Source organism: Nannospalax galili, unplaced genomic scaffold (genome assembly GCF_000622305.1).
Source record: "Nannospalax galili isolate Female #2095 unplaced genomic scaffold, S.galili_v1.0 scaffold100, whole genome shotgun sequence".
In the NCBI taxonomy this organism is placed as follows: Eukaryota; Metazoa; Chordata; class Mammalia; order Rodentia; family Spalacidae; genus Nannospalax; species Nannospalax galili.
Genome location: NW_008352891.1, coordinates 6,543,052 through 6,553,077, shown reverse-complemented (window position 1 = coordinate 6,553,077; position 10,026 = coordinate 6,543,052).

Here is a 10,026-nt window from a genome sequence, read left to right as displayed (position 1 = left end):
ATGAAAATGTGGTTCATTTATACGATGGAGTTTTACTCAGCAGTAAAGAAAGATGAAATTTTCAGGTAAATGGGTGGAATTAGAAACTGTTATACTAAGTGAAGTAACACAGACTCAGAAAAAAAAAAGAAAACCAAAAACAAAAAATGATGTATGATCTCCCTTATATGTGGATCCTAGCACCAAATCCTGATAAAGTGATTATGTATCCAGACATAACTACAGGAACCAGGATAATGAAAACCAACCAGGGAGGTAAAGTGAAAAAAAAACAATCTGAAAGAGAAGAACAGTAGGAAACAGGCATTAATAAAGGAGATATGGATAAAAATGGGGTTATTTTAAGGGGAGGTTGGAGGGAAGGTTATACAAGGAACCTAAGGGATAAAGGGAAAGAAGGAGCTCAAGAGAGGTTGGACCATAGGAGAAGGGTATTATTAAGGGAGAAATGGGAAAAATGGGGGCATCTTAAATGGGGAAACCATGGTAAGCTATACAATGCAAGAGGTAAATAATCCCTGGCTAGTTTTTAAAAAACCAGAGGGAACCATATTAGTCCAACAACCTACTGACAGATTATACATACAACTAGATCAAAGAATATAATACATGTCTACGCAAGGTTTATCTGAGAACGTTTGGTCTTTGCCTAAGCTTTATCTACATGGCACGTGGTAATTAAAAGTACCAGACTGGTGGAACTAACCTTCTTGGATGTTTAACAGACATACTTTTAGGCCTATACTAATTTGGTCAGAGGGACATAAAGGACACTTTTTGCTCCTTGCCCTTCTAGGTTGACTAAGTTCCAGGGGATTATGAGCATCTCTCAAACTGTCCTGTAACTCTGGTGAGTCACCTGTCCTCTTGATCAAGGAGGCCATGGAGACCCCACCAGATGGACTTGAACCAGTGTCTAGTCTACAAAGAGGGAGGTCAACACAGAAGAATCATTTCCTCCATGCTCCATGTGAAGCCATCCATGGTTGAGCAGGACTTTGACTTATCTTCACATAGGCGGAACTGGTAAAAGAAAGGAGCCTGGGGCTCCTCCCAATCCCATGTGACCCCTGAGGAACATATCCTTAAACGACCTTAAGAGTAAAAATAAATTGGTTTATCTGGGCCAATTGTAGGGTCTTAAGCACCCAAAAGGAAAGTATAACCAAAGATTAAAGGGGTCAATATAATTTTTTAAGAGTCCATATGTATGGCTAAAGGCTACATAATAAGAAACCATGCCAGACAGGAGATACTTTCCTCTGAGTTATTGGCCAGTGTGGCCCAAAAGACTCCCAGACAGTAACCCAGCATAGAAATGGGAAAATGAACAGCAGACCCCAATCTTATCTAAAGGAATATTAACAACTGATTGCTGCTAGATGAGGAACAGCTGATCTTTCTAAAATAAGGCTCTCTAGATAGGCTGACTAGATTCACCAGATGGACAAGCACTGGGGAATGGCTGGGGACACCGACAACACAGTGGACAGTAACAGGGATGAGAGAGTGTATGGGCTCCTGTGATGGGGAGGGGGAGGCTATGGGAGGGTGCCATTTGGGAAATGGGTGTATAGATGAATAAGATTGTTTGGGATGTTCTGTGTGATATACACACAAAAAAATCAACAAATAAAAATATGACATTTGAGAAGGAAGCATAAAAATTTACTTCATGTTAATTAGTAGAGGTGATAAACATTACCATTGACATCTACCTGATGACTTTATATCCATATTCAGGTGCCAAGGATCTGAGTGTAAGTGACTGTGATTAGTAATAATCAGATACATAGGGACTAGAGACACATGTGCAAACATCTAAGTGTTAGTAGCATTAAAAATGAGTCTTTCTGAGCCAGGCATGGTGGCGCATACCTGTAGTCCCAGCACTTGGGAGGCAAAAGCAAGTGGATCTCTGTGAGTTCAAGGCCAGCCTGGTCTACATAGTGAGTTCCAGGATAGCTGGGGCTACAGGGAGACCCTGACTCAAAAAGAAAAAGAGACACATGTGCAAACATCTAAGTGTTAGTAGCATTAAAAATGAGTCTTTCTGAGCCAGGCATGGTGGCGCATACCTGTAGTCCCAGCACTTGGGAGGCAAAAGCAAGTGGATCTCTGTGAGTTCAAGGCCAGCCTGGTCTACATAGTGAGTTCCAGGATAGCTGGGGCTACAGGGAGACCCTGACTCAAAAAGAAAAAAAACCTCATTCAATTTTCTTGGTTTAAAAAAATGGTGTCAGAAAGATTGTAAGAGCCAAGGAGGAGGTGTGTGACCATATGGAAATAGAGTTTTACAGGCTCCTGGGACCCTACTCATAATAATCTGAAAGAAAGAAAGAGAGAGAGAGAGAGAGAGAGAGAGAGAGAGAAAGAAAAAAAAAAAAAAAAAAAAAAAAAAGAAAGAAAGAAAGAAAGCAGACTGAGCGGAGGCCAGAGAGGGCAAGCCAGTGAGCAGCATTTCTACATGTTCAAATGCTTCAGTTCCTGATTCCAGGTTCATGCCTTGAGTATCTTTTGGCTTCCCTTGATAATGGACTGTGACATAGATATATGAGCCAAATAAACCTTTCCTCCCCAAGGTTGGTTTTGTGCCTTTTTTTTTTTTTTTTTTTTTTTTTAAGACAGGGTCTCCCTATAGCCCCAGCTGGTCTAGAACTTGCAATGTAGACCAGACTGGCCTCAATCTCATAGAGATCTGCCTGCTTCTGCCTCCTAAGTGCTGGAATTAAATGCATGCCCTACCATGCCTAAGCCCCAAATTGGTTTTGATCAGACATACAAGTGGAAAGGGCTACATGTTAGTCAGTTGTAGGTCACTGTGCCAAAAGGAGAAAAGGTTTATTTTGGCTCAGTTTTCAGAGCATCTGTCCATGGTTGCTTGCTTTAGGTCTGTGACAGCTTAGTATATCATGGTGGGAACATGTGGCAGAGAGTATTGTGTACCTCATGGTAGCTGGGAAACAAAAAGAGACATGAGAGACTGAGGTTCTAATAATATCCCCTCAAACACATTCTCCCAATGACCCAACTTCCTTCCATTAGCCTCCCCCCACCCCGCCCGCTCCCCAAGGGACCAGGCCTTCAACGCATGGGCCTTTGGAAGACAGTCCACATCCAAACTGTAGCCTGTTGTAACAGAGCACGGTGGCATTAGAACAAAGTGGAAGATGTGCTCAACTCAACCAGCAGGAAGAAGGGAAGGGGTACTTGGTGAGTTTTGAAGATTTCAAGCTGAGTATTGGAAGCTGAGAGGGAGCTCAGCAAATAGACAGTAGTAGTGGAAGGCCACCCTAGTGGATGAAAAGGCTTGTGTTGAGGCACTGAAAGAACGTGCAGTAGTCTGAGAAGCTGCAAGCAGCTCAACACTCTCCATGATTCACAGCCAAGGAGATTTTGTTTGTTTGTTTTTATTTTTTATGTGTATGAGTATACTGCCTGCATGTATGTAAGTGCACCTGTGTCGTGTAATGCTTGCAGAGGTCAGAAGAGGGTGTTAGATCCCTTGGAACTGGAGCCACAGATGATTGTCAGCCACCATGTGGGTGCTGGGAATCGAATCTGGGTCCTCTGCTAGAGCAGCCAGTGCTCTTAACCACTGAGCCATCTCTCCAGCCCCTGCCCAAGGAGATGTTTTAAAAGTGCATATCTGCTTGAGGTGATTCTCCAATAACCTACATGAAGTAGTAGGTTTTACCATGGAATCTTCTAGGTTCTCATCTCCCTTTGGCTTCCTACTTGAGCGGACGAGCTACAGGGAATCAGGCCTGTGGTTTACTTACTCACCACTGGAATCTCAGAGCTACTGCAGGTCTGATACGAAGCAGAAACTACAGGGACTGGTGAGATTGCTTAAGGGGTAAAGGTGCTTACAGCCAAGTCTGATAATCTGAGTTCAATCCCTGGAACCTGAATAGTGGAAGGAGAGAACCAACTTCTGGAAGTTGTCCTGTGACCAGTCCACATGCATCCCAAGGCATGTACACACACACACACACACACACACACACTAAATAAATGTCAATAAAATAAAATAAAGCAGGAGCTGAGTGAAGTGTTGACTGAATCAATTGAGTGTGGTTCCGTCTCTGGATATAAGCAAGACTTGAGGAGACGTTAGACAGCACGGTCAGGCTGTCTGGTCCTCTGAAGGGTCTCTGAGAGTACACTGAGGAATTGAGGGTTTATTTACAGACCCCGGGCGGGGGTTGGGGGGGTGCCATTGGAGGATTTTCAAGCAACCTCAAACTACATTTGCATTTTAGAAGGCTTGCTGTTGGAAAGATTTTGGCTCCCATATAAACAGGGTAGGCTGGGAAAGTTGTCTAAGTTGGAGACAGGAAGATTTGTTATAGAGGTCTGAACAGATGATGGATGAAGTGGGAAGGGTTGGTGGGAGCCAACGATGCTGATAATAAATGGAAGTATCCTATCCAGTGACAACTGTATTTGTGGGATGAGGAGAAAGAGGCCTCCAGGTGGTGCTGAAGTTTCTGCCTGGACAACTGGAAAGGGAAAAGCAAAGAAAATGAACAATATGGGCAAGAAAAGTATCTGCTTCCTGTGGGTTGGTATTCACTGGGATCAACATCAAAGCCAGCCGCGGTTCTACTGTCTTGGGAGGCTGGTGTGAGTGAGGGATCTGTGGGGTCTTTTGACCCATTGGGATTCAGACTCCAGAATGGTGCCAGCTACTCAGGTGGGCTGTGAGTCCCGGCTACTCAGATGGGCTGTGAGTCCCCAGCCACACAGAGGGACGCAGATCCTTCTTGCTCTCACATTACAGCTCTGTCTGGTTCAAGGTGGTGAGCAGAGTCTGTGAGGGGTGCTGTTTGGTTCCTCGGAGCCTCAGGCTGGACTGCCGTGTCATCTTACGGTGCAGGGCACAAAGGCCGCATTGATCAACTGGCAGCCCTGCGGTCAAATCCTTTGCTCACTGCCTTGCTGGGCTCCGTCTCCAGCTAATTACTCAGGGAACCCAGAGTGCCCAACCAGCCATTTCCACAGGTCTGGCCCAGCCAGTGACTTTCTTGCCACTCAGGGTTCTGCCCAGAGGAGGGTTCGGGGCATGACCCTGTGGAGGCTGGAAGTCCCCTGGAATCTTTGACGAGGGCTGGCTGCAGCAAGCTGCAGCGTTAAGTTCTGAGCATTGGCAAATGAGACTCACCAAAATGCAATGTAGAGCGAGCCAGTGAGGTCAGCATTGGCTGCAGACCACGAGCTGAGTGGGAGAGTCCAAGAGGGAGATAAAACGGATGCTGGAGCAAACGGAACCAGGGTGGAGTCTGCTTTTAAAGCACAAACCGGTTGGAGGCAAGGTGCCTGGATCCCCATCTCTAGGAGGGGCACTGATGTCAGGGGGCTGACCCCCAGGCTGTGGGAAGCAGTTCGCAAAATGCTGCTTGCCAAGCAAACCATAAAGCCCTAGGAAACAACCGTAAGCCCTTTGCAAAGAAAGCCCTACACACAAGCTCAGGAATTCCACAGAACTGAGAAAACAAAGTCTGTGTAGAGACTAGGTCTCCTCTATGACTGGGGTTATTACTTCTGCTTACAAGGTGCTCAGCATCCAACAGGCTGACCCTCACCCTCAGGAGGGTAGGGCTTAGCCAAGCACTTTCAGAATGAATTTTAGAGATTCTGAGATTCCCTCAGGAACACTTTAAAAATAATTTATTTGTATATGAGTGTGTGTGCCCATGTCTATCCATGTGTGCTAAGTGCACATGTGGAGGTCAAGGGACAACCTTCAGGAATTGGTTCTCTCCTTCCAACATGTGGGGTTCTGAGAACTGAACTCAGGTTGTCAGGCTTGGTGGCAAGAACCTTTACCCAGCTCCATTTTTGTTCTTAAATCATCACTTTGTAAATTGATACCCAAGAATTTGCCAGTGTTAACAGCCTCTGGGACCTGCTCAATACTTACTAAAACTCACTCACCTCCAGGATTTACCCCATGCCTGCTTATACTTGTAAAGAAATCCCCAAGGCTCTGGTTTCAAGTTTCTCCACCAAAATACCATCTGAAGCTGCAGAAATTTGCTCAACAGAAAATCTCCCACAGCATTAAACATTCCGTACCTGGGCCCCTCCCCTGAAGACTAACTCTGTAGGTCTAAATAAGGCCTTCTTGGAGTCTAGAGTTTGAAAAAGGCCCCCTGTGGGTTAGGGAGATGTCTCAGTGAGCAAGAGCACTTGCTGTGCAAGCATGAGGACTTGAGTTCAAATTTCTAGCACTCACATAAAAAGCCACGTGCGGCCAGGCACATGCCTGTAACTTTAGTGCTGTGGAGAATGGAGACTGGATGGCTAGGGCTTGCTAGCTGCCAGCCTAGCTCCCAGGTTCAAGGGAATAAGTTGGAGAGCGATAGAGCAGGACATCCAGCATCATTCTCTGACCTCTGCGTGAGTGCACCTGAACACACACATAGACAAATTATTAAAAAAAAAGGGGGGGGGCTGGGGATATGGTTCAGTAGTTAAGAGCACTGGCTGCTCTTGTAGAGGACCTGGGTTCAGTTCTCAGTACCCACATGGTAGCTAGCAACTATAACTCCAGTTCCAGGGGTCCCAATGCCCTCCTCTGACCTCCAAGGGCATTGCTTGACACAGGTGCACTTACATTCAGACAATGCACTCATATACATACATACAATAAAAATTAAAAAATAAAAAAGAGAAAAGGGCTGTTGGGTGTCACCCAGTGGCACATGCCTTTAATTTCAGTACTCAGGAGGCAAAGGCAGGAAGATCTCTGTGAGAGAGAGTCCAGCTTGGTCTACATGGTAAGTTCCAAGTCAGCTGGGGCTACAGGGAGACCTCGTCTTAAAAAGAACAAAAAAAAGGGGGGTGGGTGAAGAGATGGCTCAGCAGTTAAGAACACCCACATTGTGGGGCTCACAATCACCTGTAACCCCAGCTCCAGGGAATCTGACATCCTCTTCTGAACCCCTTGTGCACCTGCATGCACATGTGTACATACCCACACACAAACACAAATACACAAATAATAAAAAATAAAATACATTTTGTTGGGTGTGGTGGTGCATGCCTTTAATCCCAGCACTTGGGAAGCAGAGGTAGATGAGATCCAGGCCAGCTGGGGTTACAGGGAGACCGTGTCTCAATAAATGAATAAATAAATAAATCTTTAAAAAATATTTTATTATTTTTATGTGTATGAGTATTTTGCCTGCATATATGTAAGTGCACCATGTGTGTGCAATGCCTGCAGAAGCCAGAAGAGGGTGTCAAACCCCCTGAAACTGGAGTTATAGACAGTTGTTAGTCACCAAGTGGGTGCTGGGAATCAAATCCAGGTTCTCTGGAACTTCACAGCAAGTGTTCTTAACCACTGAGCCATCTCTCTAGCCCCCTTAAATAAATCTTTTTTTTTTTTTTTTTTTTTTTTTTTTTTGGTCTTTTTGAGACAGGGTCTCCCTGTAGCCCCAGCTGTCCTGGAACTCACTATGTAGACCAGGCTAGCCTTGAATTCACAGAGATCCACCTGCCTTTGCCTCCCAAGTGCTGGGACTACAGGTATGTGCCACCATGCCTGGCTCAGAAAGACTCATTTTTAATGCTACTAACGCTTTAGATGTTTGCACATGTGTCTCTAATCTCTATGTATCTGATTATTACTAATCACAGTCACTTACACTCGGATCCTTGGCACCTGAATATGGATATAAAGTCATCAGGTAGATGTCAATGGTAATGTTTATCACCTCTACTAATTAACATGAAGTAAATTTTTATGCTTCCTTCTCAAATATGTCATATTTTTATGTGCTGGGATTAAAGGCATGTGCCACCACATCCAGCTTTAAATAACTCTTAAGAGAGAGGAAGGAAGGGAAGGAAGGGAGGGAGGGAGGGAGGGAAGGAAGGAAGAGAGGGGTCCCTGGAAGTCCTTGAGATTAAGGGAATATCAGTAGTGCTCCTGAGCTAAGGGGCACTGGTAGGCTTCTGGACCTGGTCTTGGCTATTGTTACCAGAGCCCCAGTAGGGGGAGAGGAGATGCTGAGCATTGTGACTACAGGGACATGGACACAGAAGAGGCCTGAACTGGCCATGAGGACAGGGACAGTGGATCTGGGGAAAGATGGAAGTGTTCTGAACAAGTGGGGGTTGGGTGTTTTGCCCGGCAGCTCATCCCTATAATATGACACTGTGGCTGCTGCTGGTGGGTGCCAAGAACACCTTATGTAGATGGGACCCACTTGGGTCCTAGTGACAGGACAACATATGTTAGTCCAGAGAGTTAGGGGAAAATCTAGTTTAGGGCACGTTCCTCAGCCCTTCAGAGCCAGATCATGACAGCCCAGGGGGCACTTGCAATGTGGCTCAGTGTCTGTCTCTGGGTCACCTTGTGCCCTGCTCTGTGGGCTAAAGGTTGCCTCTCTGAAGAGTGTTTGCAGCATGAAGGCTGAGGGCCTCTGCAGACACCATTTCCTTCTCACTGCCAAGTCCCCAGAGTCCCACACAGCACCAGGCATGATTAAGTCATCTGTGAGTGTGGCCCAAATGTCTTAGAGGGATTCCTTTGTGTGCTTTGATTCCAGGGCTTTCGACAAAGGTGTCTGATTGGACTGACCAGTGAGATTCACAACCATAGAAATATTTGATTCTAATTTTCTCTTCAAGGAAGTATAACTACTTAGCTCTGTGGCCAGAGTCACCTTGTGTCCTAACTTCTGTTCATGTGTTTTCAAGATGTCTTTCATCAGTGCTCACCCCACTGCTGATAAGCTGGAAACCCTTCTGAGCCAGGCTGCCTCACCTGTGGGCATGTCCCTGAGGGACCTTATCTCTCTCCTAAGTCTAGCAAACCTCACAGCTGGAATTTACAGTGAAGCACTGGCTGGGCAGAGATTGCTCCAATAGCTTCAGGAATGAAAACAAAATTTAGGGAGATGTCAGCAGAATTGCATCTCCCTGGAGTCTGAATACTGGGCAGGAGCAGGTTTTTGTTCTATGGTTTAGCTCCATTTGGTGAGTCTGCTTCTAGACAAGTATGAAAAAGGCCTCATTTGATCATTTTTTAAAAAAGCTGACCAGGGGACTGGAGAGATGGCTCAGTGGTGAAGAGCGCTGACTGCTCTTGCAAAGACTGGGATTTGAGTCCCAGCACCCACATGACAACTAACAACCGTCTGTAACTACAGTTCATGGGATCTGACACTGTCTTCTAAACTCTGTGGGCACTGCATGATATGGGTGCACCAATCTACATGCAAGCAATACATTCATGCACATAAAATAAAAAACAATAAAATAATAAAATATTTGTGCTAGATAGCTTTAGTGTCAACTTGACACACCTGGGTTGAGGGAGCCTCAATTGGGGAATTGCCTTCATTGGGCTGGCCTGTGGCCATGTCCATAGGGCACCTTCTTGATTGTTGAGTGATGTGGGAGGGCCCAGCCCACTGTGGGTGGTGCCAGCCCTGGGCAGGTGGGCCTGTGTTGCATAAGAAAGCAGGCTGAGCAGGGGCCAGGGGAGCAAGCTAGTAAGCTGCATTCCTCCACGTCCTGTGCTCCAGCTCCTGCTTCCAGGTTCCTGCCCTGAGTTCCTACCTTGGGCTCCCTAATGAACTGCGACCTGGGAGATGTAAGCTGAATAAACCCTTTCCTCCCCAAGTTGGTATTGGTCAGAGTGTTTTGTCACAGCAATGAAGAACAAACTAGGACAATATTTTTTAAAAGTTGACCAGAGGGTGATTAATCTGGTAAACCACAACGTGTTTTCAACAGTCCAATGCAAATTGTATGACAAGAATACTTTATTGAGCAACTACTTTGTGTTAGGTACTTTTGCCTAGATAATCTCTCATTCTTGTATCAACCCTGTTAGTCATACCTTTAAATGTCTGATAGAATTCTGCTGTAAATCCATCTGGTCCTGGGCTTTTTTCAGTCGGGAGGTTTTGTATTACTATTTCAATTTCTTTTTGTGATATGGGTCTGTTTAAGCTGTTAATCTCTTCTTGGTTTAATTTTGGTGATTCCCATGCCTTTGGATAT